At 40.3% G+C, this 21262-nt stretch overlaps 1 protein-coding gene across 4 annotated transcripts in view; it reads right to left on the bottom strand.

Annotated features, from left to right (window-relative positions):
* The window catches only part of KLC1 (kinesin light chain 1), a 46556-nt gene extending 36191 nt beyond the window's left edge, over nt 1–10365 (bottom strand). Inside the window, exon 1 of one of the 4 annotated variants that reach the window (XM_066551524.1) lies at nt 10044–10365. The gene's annotated coding sequence lies outside the window, so the exon portion shown is untranslated. The remainder of the gene's footprint in view (nt 1–10043) is intronic. The other 3 variants (XM_066551525.1, XM_066551526.1, XM_066551527.1) reach the window with 3 other exon arrangements.
* Between the last annotated feature and the right edge of the window lie 10897 nt (nt 10366–21262).

Below are 21262 nucleotides of genomic sequence, written 5' to 3'. Positions count from 1 at the left end.
TCTTAGCAATCATACCTGGATTCTTAAAGGTAACAAATTTAATACTAGTTTGAAAAAAATACTTTTGCACATTTCAAAGACAGCTGGCAAAAATGTCTTGAGAGTTATTTCAGTCCTCAGCCTTCTTCCTTCTGCAGCAAGCAAACTATTTTCATGAAATGTATTACTTCCTGCTGAACTAGTTAACAGTTCAAAATCTGTATACAGTGTAAAAGTATTCAGTGACATAAAAGCTTTCTTTAACTACACGGATTATTCTCCCTCTTAAAGAAAAGATTATGGTGTCAATCCCTTGACCGTGCTGCACTGAATAAACACTGGCTACTAGCTAGCATTTCAATTATCATGATACAGCAAATCTGTATCCTTTTAACTGCAGACAGTCCAGATGACCTGCCCATCTAATTCCAAAATCTCTTTTAGACTCAAACATATCTGGAATTCCATAACGCTGCAGGCCAAATCCCATCTTGCTTTTCCTGTTCACATACTGCAGCAGACAGAGACCCTCAGATGATGTGACTGCCCCTTACACATTATTACACCCATTCCAATTATTTGTGTGGAAGGAATCAAGGCAAAGTACCCTCTTTTTTGCACATCTCATCAACTGCATTTTACCTTTCCAAAGACCTAAAAATACAGTGATGGAAACACAGACTGGCAACATATCCTAAAATCACTGTAGATTCTCTGAAAAGTGTTAGATACTACAATTGGTCTGGATGTATTATAAGCATGTAAGAGAAAAATTCATTCTCTGTACACATTCCCAAGCCCTTCCTATACCTCAGATTTCAAATGAAACTAGGATGGATATTAAGACCCTTCTATGCATTTGGTATCACATCAAAGATTACTCTTTGGCAAAGCTGAAACAAGTGCAAAAGCAATCTGACAGGCATGTGTGTCTAAGGCAGTTCCACAGAGCCAGTCAGGAGTCCAGAGGAGCTACACTAAAAGCCAGACTTTCAACAAGGGACAGCTTAGAAACTTTTTGTTAATCAAGGCTGCTATCATCTGTTACATGCTGATGGTACATAACTTCCTTACTCAAAATCTGAAACAACCCTGTGGCAAGATCCAAACTCCATTCTCTTCCAGAATAATAAAACTGAACACAATCCTCTTCTGCTGTCTGGCAGTATTGGGTGAAATCTAATGCTGAATTTTTTTAAATTTTAGTTATGTCCATGGAATCTCTGAAGGCAGGCAGACTGCAAACCTCCAAGTCTCCTACCCCTTGGAGCAAGGGAGTTGCCTCCCTTCTGTACCACTGTTGTGTCAACAGAAGCAGCGTCTGTTGGTCTCCTGCAAAGCCAGCACTTCCTTAGCTTCTGTGAGCACTAGTAAAACACTTTCATGCAGCCACCAATGGATGTTGAGAAAGGAGAGTTTTTTCCCTCCCTATAAAACTGACACAACATACCAGTTTAGGCCACAGGAGATTTGCCTTCTCCTGTGAGATGTGACAACAAAGCCCACCTCACTGGATCACTTTAACCAAAAGATCATGACTGTATCAAGAGCAGTTACATAAAGACAGAATAAGCTTACTTACATGAATCAGAAGGCAGAGGTGTAACAACTTAAAGAGTAGTTATAATTACCTTTAATTATTAAAAAGTCTTGTCACAAGAATCAAAGATCCATCAGGAGAAATCTAGGCTAATTGTTCAAAAATTGTCTTGTAGTTTAGTATTTTGTAGTTACAAGGACATGCTTCCTAAATTATCTACTTTAAGTGGATTGAAAGGAAATTTTGACTGTATTTTAAAATAAATACTGTCAAGAAAGTCTGAGTAACAGATCCAACATCACTATCAAATTACACAGTTTTTCCCCTCAACATTCCAAGAACCTGCATTGATTTCTGTGTGAAAATAGCACTTGGCTCTTCATGGACTGGCCACCTTGTGCAAACAGGTCGTCAATGAATTTTGATAAATGTTTTGATAAGGCTGGTTCTTGCTGATGTGAGAGATTTTGAGACTGGAATAGGGTTAGGGCACACAACATAAGAGGAAATACAGCAACATCAAAAGCTACCTGTCTTGCAATTTGAAGTTTTCAATAGTGTAGACAAAACATTTTTTCAGCTTAACTCCAGTTCTTTCATTTTGCATTGTTATTTTTGGACAAGAACTGCTTTATTGACTAATCAAAGTAAGCATCCATTTATGTTATCTATTTATCTAATCTCTAAACAGCACTTAAGTAGAAGTACAGGAATGTTCCCATCAAATCAGTCTTCCAGAATACATTAGAAATGCTATCAGCTTCCACTTGCTAACATCAATTCTATTATCTTAACCAAATCTACTTTTTATAGCATAGCCATAAAGATCTGGAAAATGCATTCAGGAAGGGCAGAGAAGGCCACAGCTTGCCTCATATCACTCGATCCATGTGGGAAGCTCTGCTGACAATTTGCTGTGAGTATTGACTACAATGCTCTTACATGCTTGATGACATTGAAGAAAAGGGTTATTAGGACTGAAACAAGAAAAAAAAAGCTATTTCTTCTGCAGGCATAAAAGGACCATCCACTAACAGTGTTTCAGCACACAGCAGCCTTTAGGTTTAACAAATCCTTACATCAGGTTTTGAAACTATTTAATAGTTCACATTAAGATGCACAAACTGTGCAGTGTCTCTTCAAGCTTTAGGGGAAGTATCTTCCTCCTGCTTATCCTTCAATAATTAAAAAAAGAAATGCAAAACCACTAAAAAGACAGAAAAAGTTTCACAATTTAACTGTTCAGGCATAATCCTTAATATTGAGAAAGAATCAATGCTAACCCATTCAATATTACATTAAAACCAATACTTTCAATGGCAACTACCAGTTATGAGAATTTTTTTATACCTTACATATTTAAGTTCACAGAAAGGACAGCAAATGATACAACCATCTAGAAAAACAACTGCGTATCACTCACTGATTCTTACCTACAACTGCAGAAAGCTGACTTAGCTGTAAGGTTGGAAATAATTTCCTTGTTGAGTACTCCATAATCTGGAGGCCTTATTCTGATGTTCTGAACTCTCCTGGGTCAGGAGGTGCTGAGCAATAGAGCAGGCCCTAACACAACACTTCACAAAGGCACCTTAACATTCTGTGCACTCATACCTGAGGACCAAACCATAGTTCCAACCCCTTCTCTAGTGATCTTTCACATTCCTGATTTACCTTAGCTAGTGCTGGGCACAGAGTGTCCCTTTGGGACTCCTGAAGTCCTCCCTGTGGTCACATCACTCGTGTGACAGCTCCCCCCACCCTGCTGCAGGACACCGCTCTTCTGGTGGGCTGACACAGAACAAGAGCACACTAACTGGAAAATAAACACAGAAGCTAAAAGTTTCATTTGAATACTGTTTTTTAAACTATCTCACTTGGATAATGTGTTTTGAAAGCATGCCCCTCCCGAGGATGGGTGAACAGTGGCCTCCTAAAACAAGCAGGCCATTAAAAGCACCATATCATGCGCTTGCAAGCACCGCTCCATGCGCAGCCACACTACAGGCTGCAATACAAAAAAGGAAAAGAAAAAACAGAAGTCAGCAAGCATGTTTTCAAGCTATTTGTTATCCTAACAAATGGGTGTGGATCAAGATTCAATGGCCACACAAAGTACAGGCAGTCACTGTAATTCAAATCCCACCAACTGCTGCCTTCAAAAATGGGCTGTGCATCTTTGCTGTCCACCTGCATTCAGCACAAATTCCAAACCCAAGGTATTTTTCTTTAGTTAAACAATGTATTCCAACAGCAATATTTTAAGTGTGGGCTAAAATCAACATGCAGAATACGATTTTTTTCTTAAAACTCCAGGGAGAGAAATTGATACTAATTGAATAAAAAGTACTTAAAAGCAAAGTAATTGATTCATTAATCTGCCTTTATCTATTTTCTGAACAATGGAAAGATGTATTTAAGTAACAGCAAATTACTGAGACTCTGAGACAAAGTCACCCTGTGGTGCCTCTTGTCTTTTTCAAAAGGTATAGAATGGATAACAAATTCTTTAAAAAATTAGGACATCTGGCTATGACACCTGTCTGTACCATAAGAAAACATTACATATCATCTCTGTATGATTTCTTAAGCACTTGGGAGTGCCTACCAAGGACCAGTATCTTGTGTTCCAGAATGCTTCCAGACCAGAATCTTATGAAGCAGTTTTATTACATGCTCTCTGTTAAACACAATTCTGCCTTACCACAGCCATAGTCCTCAGGTTCACACATCTTATCTTCCCAAAATACAACATTCCTCAAAACTAACATGTCTTTCTGGGGATTCATTCCCTTATACCTCTAGGTCACTATCATGCAAGCTAACACACTGCCAATCATCAGGACTTCTGCACCCCTCCATGTTTCAATACAGTAATATTCATTATAGTGAATGCTACTATACTGAATTGGGCCACTACATCCAAGGAAATGGTAAATATAAAGTTCAGCACATTCTTTTATTTTCCACACATTATTGCCTTCTATGTCCAGAGGAATTTAGAGACTGAATCATCTGGTCTGGCTTCCTGCAAACACCTGACCCTGAGCACTCTTTCACTCACTAAGGCTATGGCTAGCCATCCTAACCTGGCAGTGCTCCTCATCCAGCCACACATTTCATTCACTGTCCATAATAAATCCCTGTCCATAATAAATCAAAATAAAGGTATGTGCCTTTTACTAGATTATTTTACTGTCAGAAGTGAGGGTACAGAAAAGAAAAAAGGTTCAGGCCAACCAAAATACAATTATTTCCCCAGGCTGCCATGCAGCAAGCTGTGTTGATGGAACAAGGACAAGGGAACAAGCAGCAGGACTGTGGAACTACATAAACCAGCACTGAGATTGAAGAACATTTCATCTACATCCTTAGAGATCAATTATATATTCCTATTCTGTCAACAGAAACATTACAGGAGGTTGTAATGCCCCTCCTAGCTCAAAACTATAACCTCCCCTGTGTCCTCACATATTACATCCCACTAGTTGGATTAATCTGACTGCACTCTGCCACTGTGAGGGAGAGATGAATCCACTTCTTTCATCAACCCTCCTCCCTTTAAATACACACTAAATGTGACTGGGAGCTGGGGGAGAGCAGGGTGGAACATCCAGTTTAAGCACATGAACAAATGAAATATTAAAGGTGGGGATATACTAAAATCCACTCATGGCAAAGACAGGAGGGATGACAGAGTAACAGCAGCCTCTGAAATGGAAGCTGCTCAAGCCAGAAGACAAAGATGAAACTGTGCCTTTCCCACGTTATTCAGGCTGACATTGTTTGATAAAGGAACATCCATAAAAGCACTAAATCTTAAGACAATATTCTGTTTAGAAAAACAAAAAGAAAGCAGCAGAACCATACCAACACACACCCTGCTCCTCCCTGCCAGTCCCTAATCTATAATGACATGGTTTGCAAATCATTCAGCTACTGTCACTGGAAGGAACAAACTCAAGATACAGCGCAGGAATGCAGTTACTGCAATCCTTTACAAAGCTTCAACCACCACCCTCTGCACTGAGGAATGGCTCACAAGCTCAAACCACAGCACACTGCCAGTAATCTTAATTTTTTGTTAACATTAACTACTTAACTACTACATACAAACACAGATAAGAATGAAGATAATAATTTATCTGGTAATACTGAAAAATATATGTATTGTCCTTTAAAAAGACTAACTTGTAGATATAACTTTTTAAGTAGTATCAAAAAGATGGTTTATGTCAGACATTTCTTGAACTTCTGAACAGTAAGAAGTGCAGTGTTAACTTTTGAAATGGTTTGCTGGGGTACATCCCATAGTAAATGTAATATAACTAGCCACCACCCCAACCCTACAGATATGTAAAGAAGCCAGTGCTACCCACTAGATTGGTGGCATCCTTTGTTCTAGTCACTCTAAAACTTAATAAAATCAGCTAGGTTTCTGACATAGTCCTAGAAAGAAAATCTAAACATGATGAACTGGGTTTATGGTGGGTATTTACAAAATAATCAAAATATGAAACTGCTCACTTTTAAGTGTACCCACAAAAGATATTTTAGTGCTTTCACTTGTAAGGAAGACTTGATACTGAGAAACCATGTACAAAATATGTCCATTTAAGCAGACAACAGAGGGAAAGCATATTGGAAATATAAGATGGCATGAGCCCATATTCCTCATTTTCAGCAAGAAACATGACCAACTATAACTATTTGACAAACTAAATTCATTTTAATTCTACATACATGCCAAATGCCAAAATACAGCTTCCAGAGTAAAGATTGTTTCTTACTGCAGTTAAATAGCAGCATCCCTGGGAGATAAACTGGATTCAAAGAAACAAACAGTGATTAAATCAACACACGGATATTATTACCTGCATCTGTTTTCTTAGCTGACTGAATCTGAAGAAACTGTCAACTATCAGAGACTGTCTTTACACATTTAAAGAAATTAGCATCTCTAATGTTAACTGCGCTTTAGTGTTCATCCTTTGTTCACATTCCCAAATATATTATGGGTACTAGAAGCATACATACAACCTTCAGCCCTCATGCACGCCCTTTCATTATGGCCTCTTAATAATAAGTATGTTAACTGTCTAGCACAAAAAGCCCCATGTATAGGGTCATCTCATGCCTGGTGACTACCAAACACCTCACACAGAACCCTCTGGAAGTAATTCCTGTATCACTGAAAGCATCTGCAACTCCGGCTCTAATCCGTAGCGAAGTGCCCAATTTAAATCCCGGAAGATGACGACAACAAATATCTGAGCAAATCCAAGTCACAAAAAGGGCACCTTTCTCTGGTCAGGCATTTATTTAGTAATTTTCAAAGGAACCACACTTCCTTCTACATCCTACTTTCAGAAAGGAAAATGTTTCACTAAATCAAACACTGGGAAGACTTTATTACCTCAAGAACACCTGAAGCTGACTCTGACTCAGGGTAACTGCTACAACTAGTTCTACTTTGAAGTCAAACAGGAATCTTTTTAGAGTGAACAAGGTGTCTCTGGCTGGTACTTGGGTACAACAAATACATTTTAGACATTATGTTTGTCATGCTTTTGCTTGAAGGAAAATCAGAGTTAACATTGAAAAGAAATGTTTTTCTAAACTTTGGTCAAGGCAAAGACTGTGTTCTTGTAAAACAATTAGAAATACTTTGGAAACATGAAATATTATGAAGGCTGAATTAAGAGAAAGCCTGTGGCTACCCACTTTATTGAGATGGTGAAGGAAGTGGTCCATTTTTACAACAGTTGTGTCATACTGAACAACACCCTGGAGGCTTACTGACTACAAAAAATGTTAATTTAACTAGACCTAGCATGCTTTTCCCCATCACTATCTGCAACTCTGCTCTTCAACACTGAATACATTTTACTTTGTAAACAGAGTACACTTTGCTTATTTATGAATCTACCTAGATTTCTGTATTTTTTACTCCTCTTATAAAAACTTTATTTTACAAGTATTTGTACACTGAATCGAGTTTTAAAATAATCATGAGCTATGCAACTGGAGAGATGCTATTAATCCCAGAGTAAATTCAATTGCATGTCTGCCAGAGAAGTCAAACAGAAGAAGAGATGAAAGAGTAACTGCACAAGCCCACATTTTAAGAGAAACAGAAGCTGCATTAAATGGACTCGGAGCTGAATATAAGGCTACAGTATTTCCCCAAATTCCCAATTAAATAAGAGACATATGTAGGTATGTGTGCATACAGAAAAAGATAGAGAGAGAGAGATATGTGTACTGTATGAGCAGCACATGGGTGAGAGGTTTCTGACATGAGCATGGCAAGTTCTGCATAAACACAGGAAGCAGCAATTGTCCTTATATGCCTTAAATGTCTGTACAGTGTATTTTGTTCTATGTCAAAAACATTCAGATTGACTCCTGCATATTTAATTTCAAATTATATATGTGAGTCCTCTGTTGTCAAACACAGACCTTTTAAAAGAATCAATTTCCATTAATAAGGCATTACTAACCATATCATAGGAATTTGACAAACAATTCATGAAGCTACTTCACAGAACCTTTGGGGGGTAACCTTATACTCTTTTTTAGTTATATATGGTAGCAAGTAAAGAGAATCTATGCTCAAATTGCTGCTAGCACTTCTGATTACTGGAACTGTCCAGCTCCATCCTCATCCTTCAGAAACATGAAGGTTGCCAAACTTTAACTGCAACATGATGCAGAAGTGATACTGCATTGGTGAGCGAGTTTCAGGAATGGACAATTTAAATTCCCTGCCTTTACCCACATGCTTCTCCACTATGTGAAATGTCTCCCTAAATGGAACTGCCAGAGTTCTCCATAGCTGTTCTAATTTCATGGAAAAGGTCCTCCCAAACCATGTGGTCACAAAAATAATTGTGCAAGTGACTTACAAGGTCTTCTGCTCAGCCTCACCAGATGGATCAGCTTTCTCTCTGCTGCCAGTAAATGCTGAATGTGTAACTTCCAATTGTATCTGTAATCCTGGGGTTATAACATCCTCTATCATGTTTCGCTGAAGCTTTGGAATTCATACCCAATTAAAATAAAGCTATTTTCCAAAAGAGTTTTAAATGAACAGTGCATTCTAAAAGGTGTTGCTTTCAGTTTTGTTGGGCTTTTCTTTTTTTAATCAAAATGCTAAGCTGTCTAAAACCTCAACAATTCATCTTTAGCTTCCAATGGACACCCTTTGTGCATAAGTTTCCTATTTAAGTGATGAGCAAATGCAAAAGTGGAAGTGAAAGAGACAATTACTTTGCAGAGCAATTGTTGTTAAACCTTCTGTCTAGCACAAGACAGCTAAAAATGAATTTTAACTGTTTTAATTTCTTGTATTTTTATGTGTAAACATGAAAGCATGCTATATGAATGACACTGGCTCATAATTTTGCCGTTCAAAGTAAACTATAGAAACAGACTTTTGCTTTTTCCTAGCCAGTTTTGTTTTCTGAGTCTGTATTCTGACTTCATGACCAGTATCTTGAGTACTGATGTTACTTTTACATCATATCCACTAATGGAAATCACTAAAACGAAAAAAAAAAACCACCAAAAGGTTTAAGAGCACCATCACTGATTTAGCCACCTTCAAAAGCCACACAAGAGTATTATACTAAGTGATACCATCTTGGCAATTAAAATGTGCTTCAATATGTCTAGAACATAGAATTCAATAAAGTGTCAAGAAGTTTCCTTATTCTGATTACGTACAACTGCTATGCAGACCTACAAATCTGGCATCTTGTTACTTAAAATATCAGAAAGACCAAAGCAAAATAAGTAAGGTTTTAAAGTGTCCTTCTAATCAATCTCCACTCCAAAGATACAATTAGTTATCAATTAAATCAATTATGTATTTTTTGCTAGAATAACGCGTTTCTAACCAATGCTTTCCTTATTTTGGAGGTGCAGAAATCCAGGCAAGACCTAAGTCTATGAATCGCCTCGGACTACAGCCCGGCAGGTGACCTACAATGCATAAATCCGGTCACTATGTACAAAGCCCAAAGCAGACCTGTCCTCGCCTCGCCTTCCACCAGCAGTTCCGCCCTGGCAGCGGCGAAGCCCCGGCGCCGGGGGAGCGCAGACAAAGCGCCGCACGCCCGGAGCCGCAGGCCGGAGCCTCCCCAGCCCTCTCTGCCCGCTCCCTCCCAGGGCGGCGCCCGCCGCAGCACCGGGGGGAGCCGGCAGAGGAAACGGGGACAAAGCCCAGCCGATCCCCATCCCGAGGCACGTACCCCTGCCCGCAGCCGAGCGCCGAGCGCAACTGACAAAACGCCCAAAAAAGCCTCCCCAAAAAGCCACCCCGCCCTGGGCGCGGAAAGGACGGGGCCGGCTGTCAGCGGCGGCGCTGCGGGGGGACCGGGCGGCCCGCGCAGCCTTTTGTTGTTTGCGCAGCGGCGGATGAGAAGGGAGAGGAGCTGAACACCCCACGCACCCACAGCCAAACACACACGCCCCGGGTCCCGGCCCGCCGGCCCCGGCCCGGCCGGCTCCCCCCGCTCACCGCTCGGTGCTGCAGCTCGGGCGATGTGCGCAGCGCTCGCTGGGGCGGCGGGGGCCGCGCAGCCCGGGGCGGGGAGGCGGCCGGAGGAGGATGTCAGCGATGGGCGGGCGAAAGGGAGGAAGGAAAAGGGTTTTTGGGGGGGAGAGAGGACCGGAGAGAGGGAGGGAAGGCGAGGAAGAAGCGAGTCAGCACCACGGCGGACCCAGCGCTTCCCGCAAGGCGCTGGCAGGGCCGCGGTGGTCGGCGCCGGCGGAGCGGGCGCTGACAGCTGCCGGCAGCCGCCACCACCGCCCCGGCTGCTGCTGCTGCTGCGGCTGCGGCTGCGGCCGCCGCCCCTGTCCCGCCCCGCGCTCCCCTCCCTCCTTCCCTCCCGCCCCGCCTGACATGGCGGCGCCCCCCCTTCTCCCACAAGCGCCCGCGCGCCCTTCTCCCCCACCGCCCCCCGTCATGGCGTCAGCCCTCCCCGGGAGCGGGCAATGCCCGGCGGGATGCTCTGAGGGAGCTCAGAGCTTCAGGTGCATCCCCGAGGATGCCGGTGCCGGCCACGCTAAACCCTGCTAAGATCTGCCTCGTCCGCCTCAAGTGGATGTCAGCGGAGAGCAGATCCCGGCGGTTCCTCAGGGCGCCCTCGGTGACACTGGGGCGGTTCCACGCCAAGGGGGCTCCACTGCTGATGCTCCTGGCGCTGGTTTGACCTCCTGTAGTGGAAGGAAGTTCAGGGTTATGGTGACTGTAGAACTTGTGAAACTGATGCCCCCATCTCAGTTGGATGCCTCTGGGAAAATCTTCAACTCCCTTTAAAAAGGACGTGGAGGTGCTGGAATGTGTCCCGCAAAGGGCAGCACGGCTTGTGAAAGGTCTAGAAAATGTCTCTTATGAGGAATGGCTGAGGGACCTGAGTTGGTTTAGTTTCAAGAAGAGGAGGCTCAGGAGGAACCACATCACTCCCTGGAATAGGTTTCCCAGGGAGGTAGTGGAGCCACCACCCCGGAGATGCTCGAGAGGCACCGGGATGTGGCCCTGGGCAATGGGGTTCAGTGGTTATGGGGTTACAGAGGCAGTGCTGGGTGGAGGGTTGGACTGGATAATCGTGAAGGTCTCTTCCTACCATGACTTCATGAAATGTGCTTGAAAATCTCTGCAGTGTGCAGCGGCTCATGGAGCAAGTCACAGAGAAATAGGCTGAAGGATGAGTTCTGTGTTGAAGGTTGGGCCCCCACGCAGAGCTCAGTGTGTGTTGCTAATATATTTCAATGCCCTTGTCTTTGTTCTGCATGGAAGTAAGTGAAAGATCCCTGCTCTTACCCAGGTTTACTCATGAAAAGTAAGACTTTCTTGAGAACTCAGTGACACTTGTCACAAGAACTATTTCTTTGCAGCTTCCAATTTCATTCCCACTCTCGCTAGAGAGGAAGGAACAGCCACAGTATTTTCTTTGTGTTATGTTCCACTAGGTAGAATTTAAGCCCAGAAAGGAAAGATGGAAGGAATTGAGGTATAAGATAGAAAAAAAAAAATATTAAAAAGAACAGTTTAAAAAACAAAACAAAACAAAAACAACCACAACAAAAACCTCAAAAAAACCAAACCCCCAAAACATCAAATATAGCAAAGCAGTAAAATGTACATTGTAAATCATCAGGGATTGGTGACAACCTATTGTTATATTGTGATTGTTTTATTGATTATCACCTGGGCTTCACATAGAATAGAATAGAATAGAATAGAATAGAATAGAATAGAATAGAATAGAATAGAATGTTCAGTTGGAGGAGACCTGCAATGATCATTTAGTTCCTGTAGTATGTACAGGGTATGAATCATAACCTAATAGAAGAACAGAGGTATAGTGGTAAATGAAAATATGCAGCCTCACCTAAGTGGTAATATTTAAAATATTCAAGGAAAGCAGAGGCTATGTATGTTTGCCCTCATGTACAATGCTGAGCAAGTCTACAGAATAGCAGATGTGAGAACAAGAGTTGGATGACAAAGCAAGGCTCCTAAGAATAAGCAGGAAGTTGGAAGAGGAATCAAAGCTGATGTTGTTGTCAAAGAGGCAGAAGGACAGGAAGAGTCAAAAGAAACAAAGCAAAGTTAGGGGAACATGGATAGTCTTTAGAATGTAAATACAGAGAATCATTGCTGGATTTGAAAAGTTGAGGGAAATAAAGTATACTTAGTGAATTCCTCTCTCTGGTTGATATCTTACACACATCAAGCTGTCCAGCAAAACCCAATTTTGATACAAATATTTCCAAGCAGCAGTTTCTTGTGTTCTTCATCTCCATTTAAAACTTTTCTCTGGCAATTTTATATTAATGATTTAATTAACCACATTCTAGTTTTGACAGGCAATACAACCTAATTATAGCAATGTGAAATATCTCTTTGCACAGTAATATGAAAGGGGAAAAAAGATTGAAGGGCATTCCTTTACACAAAGTACATTTTAAAGAGTTATGCCAATTGGTTCACAGGTTCAGAGTATTCTCATGAATATTCAAGAGATTTAATTAAAAATAGAACATGCCCTAATTACATAATTATGCAAGAGAACTGATTCAAAGGAACCACTCCTGCCTTTTGAATAAACAATATTCATTGCTTTCTTCCTATCACACATTTGCTTTAAAAGATTTCCTGCAATTAGCTGCTCACCCCAGGGATGTGAGCATCTCTGAACAAAGCAACTACTCCAGCTATGACCCTGATTCATAATATGCTGGCTAATCAAGTATTTGCATCCTGGCAATTTCCCACATAAACAGCACACACTATAAGCTCCCTCCTGCAGGAAGGTTGATTAGCTCAATGGAGCTATAGTGCAGTGTTACTCCTCTGTTTATGGCACACAGCAGAAGTTAGACACAGGAGGGACTTGGTGAAGATGATTTTTCCTCAAGCTACTGCCTGACCTGAAATATCCAAAGAGTTCCTCTTCATTTGGATCTTGTTTTTCCTGTCTCATCTACATGAGAATTATCCAGGTTCATCTAGAAGTAAAAACTATTCACTGCCCACATTTTCATTTTCTCTTCAGGAACTAGTTATGCTGCATGCCCTGATTTTTTGATTAAATTATCGAGACATGCTGTCTCTAGTACATTACAGAATCACAGAATCAATTAGGTTGGAAAAGATCTCTGAGATCATCAAGTCCAACCTATGGCCTAACACCACCATGTCAACTAGACCTTGGCACTAAGTGCCATGTCCAGTCTTTGCTTAAACACCTCCAAGCATGGTGGCTCCTATGATCCTTTGCCTATTGCCAGCAAGGTCACCATGCTTTTCTGCAGACTTCTGAGTGCATACCAAAACATAACCCCATAACACATTATTTACAACGCTGGATTCTTTAGTCTGAATATATACCAATTTCCCCCTTCCCCTGGAAGAGAGAGGGAGGTTTGTAATTCACAGTGGGAGAGCAAAAAGCAAACAGTTCAACTAATGCAGCACAAAGCCCGGTGGTTTTTGAAGTGCAACAGTGTGAGAAATACACACAGCAAACTGAGGTCAGCTTAACTGACATCCACAAATGGGGCAAGCCTGTAAAGAAATTCAGGTTCACTTCATTTAAGTGTGAGTCATTTTATTTTACCATTTGTGATGGGTTGACGCTGGCCAAATGCCACCAGCACACTATTGTACTAAAAAAATATATCCTTCTTAGATATATATCTTAGAGAATCTTTCTACCAAAAGAGAATTTTACTTTTTTTTCAATCTAATCTTATAGTCTATAAAATCTATGACTTCATTTTAGAAATATGGCCACAATAAAGTACTATATTGGAGTAATTTCAACTGCTGCTAAAGTGCTGTTTAAAAGCATCCTGGCAATAATAAATATTGAAAGGCCAGATTCAGCAACCTGTCTGTTGTTTCACCACAACCACTTGACAGTTGCATATATTTTAGTTTGTATTTCCTAAAAGAACGTCCTTTATGGAAAAGAGGAACATAAAAACCAGACTCAGAAGTGTCAAGTACCCAGTCCTAGGCACAATTTTAGCCCAACTCTTTTGTTCATGTGTGCATTTACTGCATGCAGAGCTATCTTTTTGTCAGGGAGTTCAGGCACTTTGGGGTAAAAGGACTGTGTTTTGCTTTGCTTGACTCATTGTCAAATGCCTGAACTTACCATTGGGAACCCACTGTCAGGTAAGGCATTAATTCTAAGTAAAATAAACACTGATCATGATCCTGCTTCCCAAGTCAATAAGCTTTATTTACATGCAAGTGAATTCTCCTTTTTCAGAGTCACAAGGACTTCTAGGAAGTTGTAACAAATGGAAGCAAGTTTGCTTTTCCCTGCTGTTTTCTCTCCACAGAGAAATAGCAAGAAAATAAAGCATAAAGTGTTAATTCAAATCTTAACAGTTAATTTCATATTATTTTTTTTAAAACAGAGCAGGATACTTGCACTGGATATTTTGTCAATAAGATTTTTTTTAACTCTCAGTTATTACAAAGCTGTGCTGCTACTAAAGAACATAACATACCGAATGAAAGGTTTAAGCAGCATGTTCACTTAGCTTTAAAACAGTTCTGTTATGAAAAACAGACTTCTAAACCTCAGGTAATACAGTTAAAATAACCACTGGAAAGCTAGAGAATTTGCATGTCAATATTAATTGAACATAGAGGAAAATACTAGAAAGTTTCAGCAACACAGCTATATTTATATATCCCAACTTCCACTGTTATCTTCAAAGTAGTAAGTGATCAAGGAGCTAAGGATTCCACCCTTTGACAAGTTCTAATACTCTGTGCTATATGAGGTTACAGACACTGTCAGTATTCTCCAAGATCCTACTTTAAACATCAAAATTCTGAACAGGTTAAGGATTCACAGAGGAGAACTTGTGATGATAATTAGACCTGAATTTTAATCCTTGCATTCAAGGAATAAGTTGCCACCTCTACGAGGGAATGTTTACACCACTACACTCACTATGCTGCAGCAGCAATTTCTGCTCTGCCTTCTGTCATACCTCTCATTTCACTGAAAGATGAAGCAACTTTCTTCCTCATTTGTTTCCATGTTCCACAGTCACCTGATGGTTGACTACCAGCACCTTTCTAGCTTGGAAATATTCTCTTCTCCATATTCACTCTGCATGACTTTTAGTGCTTATGCATGAAGAAAGATAACATCCTATTTAGGTTCCTCCTTTCCTTCCTCCATACTTTCACTTCTCAGTGAGTTTATTCTCCCCTGGGGTTGCAGTTGTTCATTCAAGGTTATGAGGATTATTAATCTCTGCATATGAGTCACAGGAAGTTACATTTATTTCTATATTCACCTACCTCAGCCACTGAACCATTGCAGAAGTGTATTAGATCCTCCAGAGGAAATAAAAAACATGCTGTGGCTGGAATATCACACAACTGGAATAATAACATTCAGTCTGTGGTACAGTACTTCCTGTTCACCCTCCTATATCCTTACTTCCCAACTGTGACTCTGCTCCCTTTTTTACCTTTATATTGGGATTAGGCCCAGTATTGATGGCAAAAAAGTTTATTCCACAAACACAACAAACAGACTTTTCCAAACACAAAATCATGTGTCTTTGTTCAAACCCAGGAACATGTAGGTAAAAGCAGGGGGGAAAAGGATCACCTTTACTGATTTCTAAGTGTCTGCTTTCTTACTGCTTCCATTATCCCCTTCCCTTTCTTAGAACACCAGAAAGGGTGCTCTAAAGAACACTAAGAACACTTTATTATCTCTATGGTTTGTCAGCATTCCTGTAGAGATCTGCTAATTCATCCAGTTTGGCTGCCAGATTACTTGCAATTAGATTAGGTGAGACTCTTTCCTTGGTAATTTCAGTAGCCATTTTAGGATCCTCAGCAAAGGAGACTTATGGATAACCTTTTTTTCATTAAATCCTCCAGAGTTTCATTATGAGAAATGCTTTTTCCTAAAACAACCAACCTGTGAGGGCTGTGAGGGCTATGAGGGCTGTAATTTCAGTGACACACTAGTGTAAATCTGGGATAATTTCATTAAGCAGTATGAGATTTTTCTTATTTTGAGAAGTGAATCTTTGAAAATGTAGGAAAAGCATTATTTTTTTTCCAATCAACATCAAGCAGAGGCACAGACTAGAATATAAACTTGCCTCAGCACCAGGAAAACTGGTGCTTCCTCACACAGATATAGGAGATCTATTCTCTTTATTCTCACTGAGGTTCCTGTGTACATTTAGAGAAGAAGGAAGGATTTTTCAGATGCTGCCTTTTATTAAAGCTTATGCATAAGCTAATCACAAGAAATGCTAATGCCAGTATATGGCTGTATATGACCTTTTCCAAATAGAAATTTGCACCTACTGATGAAAGAAAACACAACTAAATCTCTGAAGTCTAAAAGCCATTACAGATAAACACCTAATCTGGTCTTTTTCTAAATGTAATTATCAAAGTCCATTGAAAACCAAGCAGGCATCTTGCCCTTCCTGCCCAAGAACATCATTCCTTCACTGTGCATTCTCAAGGGTAATATATACATACAGATATTGTGCCAAATTGTGTTATTTTTTTTCTGGCTCTTTTCCCTGGCTACTGATTGGCCCAATTTCTCTATGTATTTGCATTTCTAAGGAAGTCCTCATAGGTAATACTTCTTTTTTGTATGTTTAATTAAATTCTTGTAGAAAAAGAAGATTCTTTCCTGCTTAACTCTCTTAGCTGGTTCTTCCTCCACTCACCTGTGTAGCAGATTCTGCACACCTTTCTCCCCTCATGACCATCAATTTGCTTGGCTAAACAAACTGAACTCTTAATCTCTTTAAAAGAGATTCTACATCTCCCTGATTATTCAATTTGCCCTTCTCTGCTCCTATTTGCTTCATCTTCCTTGAGCATAAAGAGCTGCAATTGTTTGTGCCATGGTCACTGCCCAAAATGTTTGTTCCCAAGACAGATTTGCCAGCAAACCTCCCTTACATTTGATGTATTCCTTTTCTGCATATAGCACAGTAATTGCCAAAATTTTATACCCCTTTGTTCTGTTAAATGCTGTTCTCTCTTCCTTAGCTAATGCTCTATATGGAATTATACCAAATTCACTTGGCATTCAAGGTTGATTGGAATTTCACATTTTTTATGGGAGGCCATTGTACATTCACTTTTCATTGTTGGAGTTTGTCTTAAGTTTGTGTTAAGAGGGTATTTCAGGGGCAGTACCCAGCTGCACTGGACTGGGGACTTCATGGTAATACAGTTTGCCCCAAGGGAAAGGGAAATGGAAATGCTTCTGCTGTGTGACAATAGTTTCTGTCATTTCTGTGCCAATGACCAATTATGTCTGTACAGAAAATGGCTTCTCTGAATGTGCCTGTGGCAAGATGGATGGTAGACAGGACCTGGGGCTCAGAAGGGCAGAGTCACTCTAAAAATCAATAGCAAACAGAACTGTCTGTGCTGGATATTTTGTTCCTCATCCTGTCTCCTGGGAAACAGAGCAGATGCAGGATAAGGACAGATGATCTCCCTCCATGGGGCCCATCTCTGACCCAGCCTACCCACACTCAGTGTGCCCCCTGCATTTAGGGGATGTGGAAGGAGGCCTTAGAAAGCAGCCCTGTAGGTGTCTATTTCTGAAGAAAGCAATTCCTCCTGCACCTGTGTAGAGGTTTTTTATTGACCAGTATAGGTATAAAAAAACCAGTGAGGGGATGCTATTAGTTTGACAAGTTTGGCAGACACTGCTGCATCACATCATGTTCTGAAGGTTTTCCTTGTGCCAAAGACTAGATTTAATTTAGGTAATTTATGCAGCAACTGGCTAAAAAGGCAGTTACCTCATTGGTATGTAGGTCATTACAGATATTCTGAGGCTACAATTTTACTTTAGAGGACAATTATAAATAAGAATTTAAAGCAGGACTCCTTGGCCTTTGACTTTGGTGGTTAGCTGGGCATAGGAAAATTCACAGAGTAGAGCTTGTAGCAATTTCTTTGAAGGAAAAAATCCATGCTGCCATGGTTATCTATGACATCATTGTCACCTAAAACACCTGGACTGTTGGAGGTGTTTTGATTACAGAGAGCAGTTCACTCTGCCATACCAATTAACTACAGCCTCCTGGGAATGTCCTGGGGAATTGCTGAAACATGCCATATGCATGGCATTTAGATTTTGAATCCATGTATTTTAACATAAGATTATTCCTTAATATCTAAAAAAATTATTTTAATGAAAGCTCGAATTGAAATATATTGAAATTGTTTCAAAGACATATATAGTGCAGTTTTTTATCAAAGTCTACCTATTGAAGATAATGTAGCTGCAAACAGGAACTGACACATGCCTCACTTAAAACTAAGACAAAGCTGGGAACAACTGATAAATATAAATTAGCCATGAAAGTGAAATGTACTGCCTACACAGTGTTACACTTCATATTACATGCTGAAGGGCCACAAAGTACCCCATCACCATACGTTTGAAAGCTGCCATGACTCACACAGCAGAGGCTGATGAGTAACAGTATCTCCCTTCCCCAGTGTATAGCACTGACCAGAAATGTACAGTGCTGTAAATGCTTCCATTGTGGGCAGCAGTTGAACGTGCCCCACGTCCTTGTAATTAACTACATAACTGTAAAATGGTGCTGCCAGGTTTATCGTGCACCAATGCAGAAAGCACTACATTCATTTAAAGGATGGTTCACACATTTGTCATTTCCCATCCCACTCATTTTGCAGCCAAAAGAGGATGGAATGCTGTGTTAACCATATTTTTCATTAATTTCACTTCTTTTCTATCTCTTTTTAGTTATGAATTCTGAATGAATATTCATATGAACACTCATATGAATTTGGTTATGAATTTTTGGTTATGAATTCTGTTGGGTAGTGCCCAAAACCAAAGTCCATATTGTAAACAAGTGAGATTGCTTTTCTAATTTACATGTAAACATATAGTAGCTATAAATACTGAAATGACATTGTTAATTACATACAAAATTGAGCATTGAGTGCTAGGTGCCTGTTTGATAATACCTATAAATTATAGACTCAAGTCAGTAAGTAATAAGCTGCTTTGTTCCTTTTAGAGAAACTGTGAACCCCATGATTTAAAAGCCTGAGAAGTGTTCCTGAGATGGAAAAGTGCTCTGCACAGTGGCAGCTTTTCAGCCACATTGTCCCAGCACCAGCCTGGGTGTCTCAGTCCTGTGGAGCTCAGATTTACGGCTGAGATACCCTGGTAACTCAGACATGTCCAGCAAGCCCTCAGCTGTCCCACTGAATAGACCCCTTTTTGCCCAGCAGCAGAACCAGCACCAGGGGAGAGGCAGCGAACAAAATTAATTTTAAGCATCTCTTGTCAATTCAAGTTGCTCTATAATATCCTATGGCAGAACTGATTTTTTTCTTTGAAGTGAGCTGGATTTCTTCCTTGGCACAAATTGGCACCTGTGGCTATTTACTCATATGTCAGCTTAGTATTTTGTTCTGTTTTCCATGATGGAATTTTTCATGAGGCCTGAGGAAACTGGAGGTTTTCCAGACATGACAGTAAAAGTGAGGTGCTATTTTGGTAAATGTGAAAAGAAGGTTGATAAATTCAGAAGACATTTTCTTACATATTCATTGGAACTTAGTTTCCATTTTGTCTTTGATTCTTATAAAATTTTGAACAAATAAGTGTTTTCTCCTAAGTATTTATTGTAGAGTTACTAAGGTCAGAGCTTGGTTTGTTGCAGAATATTTATGCTGTGTCATACCATCTATTTTCTATATGACACTCTAGGGTAATACAACCACTTGGAAAGCAATCAAGGCAGTGAGACTCTTTTGAAATTTGAAATTCATGGATTTTGTCTTCTTAAATAGCCTTAACTACAAAGTCTGTTTTACAAACAACACATACCCCCTCTGCTCTCTCCCAAGAATTTAGACTTTTAATTATTTGAGTCATTCCAGGAATTAAAGTCTGTAGCTTTTCTGGAACCCTTTAAAAACAGCCAGCATATGCTACACCCCAATCATGATTTTTCCATGGCAAGGATTTCTTACAATTTGTCAACAGGAAGTTCTTTTACAATGAGATATGAATAGTGACCTGAATTCCTTATGATTCTGAAACTTGTGTTTTGCCTGTTAATGTGTTTTGGCTCAGCTGATGGAAGTATCACAGCCAAGCCTGCAGCTGAATCATATCAGTGGGTTTTTTGGAGGCAGCAGTGTGAGCAGAGCACTGCTGACTGCCAGAAAGCCTTGACGGGCAGGGGGGCTGCTGGAAACTCCTGCCACACATGGTCCATCACGGTGGCTTCAGGGTGCTCTGGCTTAGGCTGGTGCTCGTTGGCTCCTGGCAGCCTCAGGAAATGCATACAGACATTTTTGCTGCCTCCTGCTGTCTCAAGCAGTCACAGCACACCTGGGACCACCCTAGGGATGAGAACCTGCATAGCCCAGCAAGCAAAATCACTGTGCCTTTCCCTGCAAAATATAAGAAACTCAGTTAAATGGGTATTTGGTTTGAACCACAAGCCACAAACACAAGCCAATGTATGAAATGGACCATGTCTTCTAGAACTGATTTTGACTATAGATAAGTCACTACATAGTGATACTTCTTCTGAGTAAGATCAGACTTGAAAAGGATCATGTCTTTTTTCTGCCTTTACTATTTCTAGCCCCATGTACTACTCTTGCACTTCCACAGCATCTGCTGTTTGAATTGCTGTTCGAATATATCAGTCAAGTAAATCTCACAATACTTGGGTAAATCTTAATCCATTAATGTATGCAAAACCAAGGCACAAAGAAGTGATTTATATAATTGTGAATACTAATGAGTATGTGCTTCAAGATGATTACATTCCGTGCACTTATAAACTCCTCTGAAGACATAAATTGTTAAGAAATAAAATGAGCTTTTCTTCCCTTGCTAGTTTGGGGTTTTTTTTGAGAAATAAACTTGAATATTCAATTATGGCTTTATTATTCTGTGAATCAGTTTACAGTGATCAGTGGATATAATTTTTAGTATGAAAATGTTATTTGTGCATATTACAGTTCCAGGCATATATTATCCTTTCATGAAAACATTTCAATCTTCAAGTCTTTATGCAAAAGATTGGCCCGTGGGCTCTGCACAGGATGTAAATTAAGTTCTTGTTTGGCTAAATCTGATTACCCTGTAGGGTACCAATCTTGCTTAGTGACAGTGGAAGCTAAAAATTGCA

The sequence above is a fragment of the Molothrus aeneus genome, chromosome 6, assembly GCF_037042795.1.
Source record: "Molothrus aeneus isolate 106 chromosome 6, BPBGC_Maene_1.0, whole genome shotgun sequence".
NCBI classification, from domain to species: domain Eukaryota; kingdom Metazoa; phylum Chordata; class Aves; order Passeriformes; family Icteridae; genus Molothrus; species Molothrus aeneus.
Note: the sequence above shows the minus strand (reverse complement) of the source record. Positions and strands in the feature narration are given on the sequence as shown.